The following is a 2,500-nucleotide window of genomic DNA, read 5'->3' as shown; positions in this document are numbered from 1 at the left end:
TTGCTTCCAACAACCCAAGAGTCCATAGTATTCGGAGTTCTAGCGGGGCCTCCCCTTGCTTCCAACAACCCAAGAGTCCGTAGTATTCGGAGTTCTAGCGGGGCCTCCCGTTGCTTCCAACAACCCAAGAGTCCATAGTATTCGGAGTTTCACATCGCTTCCCAGGAAGCCAACAACCAAAAGGTCGGTCGTATTTGGAGTTCAGTATTCGCTTCAGTCGATTCCAACTTCCCAAAAACCTGCCTTCTTCGCAGTTCGGCTAAGTCTCCCTCGTTTCCAACTTTCCTCTAAGTTGCCCTCCTCGCAGTTTGGCCAAGTTCACTCTTTTCCAGCGTCATCCCCCAAGTTGCCTTGGGCGCAGTTCGGCCTAGTTCACTCTTTTCCAGCATCATCCCCCAAGTTGTCTTGTTCGCAGTTCGGCCTAGTTCACTCTTTTCCAGCGTCATCCCCCCAAGTTGCCTTGTTCGCAGTTCGGTCTAGTTCACTCTTTTCCAGCATCATCCCCCAAGTTGCCTTGTTCGCAGTTTGGCCTAGTTCACTCTTTTCCAGTGTCATCCCCCAAGTTGCCTTGTTCGCAGTTTGGCCTAGTTCACTCTTTTCCAGTGTCATCCCCCCAAGTTGTCGTTGCCAACAACCCAAGAGTCCATAGTATTCGGAGTTCTAGCGGGGCCTCCCCTTGCTTCCAACAACCCAAGAGTCCATAGTATTCGGAGTTCTAGCGGGGCCTCCCCTTGCTTCCAACAACCCAAGAGTCCGTAGTATTCGGAGTTCTAGCGGGACCTCCCCTTGCTTCCAACAACCCAAGAGTCCATAGTATTCGGAGTTCTAGCGGGGCCTCCCCTTGCTTCCAACAACCCAAGAGTCCGTAGTATTCGGAGTTCTAGCGGGGCCTCCCGTTGCTTCCAACAACCCAAGAGTCCATAGTATTCGGAGTTCTCGCGTGGCCTCCCATTGATTCAAACAACCCAAAAGTCCATCTTCTTCGCAGTTCAACATCGCCTCCCTCGTTTCCAACAGGCCCAAAGGTCGTCTTCTTCGCAGATCCACGAAGAGCTCATCACGATTTGCCACATTCCATTTCCCACGGGTTGTCAACAACACTTTCTCACACTTCCCGCAATCGAGTACGTGCATGACATGCCAAAGCACATCTTATTTGCCTTCCATCGCACTCAAGACGACGGGTTGTGGAAGAACGATATTGCTCACAACAAGTTCAAGGACAACGTCTCAATCAAGGGACACAACCGAATTATGTTAACTGGGTCGCTAAAGTAAACCCGAGTTCATATAATGCACCGCATCCAAAAGAACTAGCCACAACACGTGCATCACTGAGATGTTTCACTAGATGGAACACGTGCGTGACATTAGGATCCTCCAACACCTCTTCGTGATGGAAAGATAGAATTCGAAGCAACCACAGAAGTACCGTCTAGTGGGTAGGCAACACAGGGACTGATCAACCAATATCACCCAAGGCAACGGGTGAAAATGGAAGAGATGCATGCTTGACCGTTCGATACGCAAGGCATGGAGCCAGCCAGCAAGTGCATCTCGATTACAACTCACACACCCTCACGTTCGCAAGACACCACACCACAAGACGGTCCACCCCCCACCTACCATGGGCAAGCAAGCAAATGGAAACATCAAGTGACGCATGGTCAAGCATCGCTAGGCATGAAAATAACTTTCCACAATATCCGAGGGACTAGCTGCCGAGCTAACCAACGATCAGTGACGACCGTGTGTTGGTATTAATAAAGCTCAACAACTATGAAGAGGCTAGTTGTGCCATGATAAACATGCTAACGCACGCACCACGTGAGGGGGAGGCCTCATCAAGCTCCCTTTAAAACCTGCCAGTGTGGAGCTGGCCGGCTCAAGGAGCACTCCCCCCTATAAGAGGTTAATATGCAAAAGGCAAAATTGTACAAGTAGATACACTTTTTTTGAGCAGACATAAGTCCATATCTCGGGCTACACTTCGAATTTTGATGCGATTTTTTGCAGTAATTCGTAGAATAATGGTATCTCCTTGCTCACCAAATTTCATAATTTTTCTCGAAGGGGAACTATTTTTTTTATTTTTTTTACTTACCGGGTATGTGTAAAATCGGGAAAAATAGAAAAGCACATGTAGACTTCGAATTTCGACCTCATTTTTTCCAGTCCACCACTAAACAATATCAGGAACCTCCCCACAAAATTTCATTCAGTTTGGCCAAGGTCTTAAATTTGACAAATTTTGGCACCAAGCTATCTAGTCGCGGTGCACCGACCAACTTGGCCAAGTGCAAAATGCATCCAATTCAAAACTTTTGTGCACCAACACTTTTACAGTACTCATTTGGGGACATTTGGAGGCCTTTCCAACCCTCACATCTCAAAAACCACGAATTTCATTTTTTCACAAAACTCCCACCAAGCCTTCTAGCTATGCCGCGGTGCACCGCCAACATTGGCCATGTGCAAAACCCTCCGAACTCAAAACTTT

This window comes from Vigna unguiculata, unplaced genomic scaffold, assembly GCF_004118075.2.
Source record: "Vigna unguiculata cultivar IT97K-499-35 unplaced genomic scaffold, ASM411807v1 contig_697, whole genome shotgun sequence".
In the NCBI taxonomy this organism is placed as follows: Eukaryota; Viridiplantae; Streptophyta; class Magnoliopsida; order Fabales; family Fabaceae; genus Vigna; species Vigna unguiculata.
The sequence above is the reverse complement of the archived record's forward strand: the minus strand, read 5'-3'. Positions refer to the sequence as shown.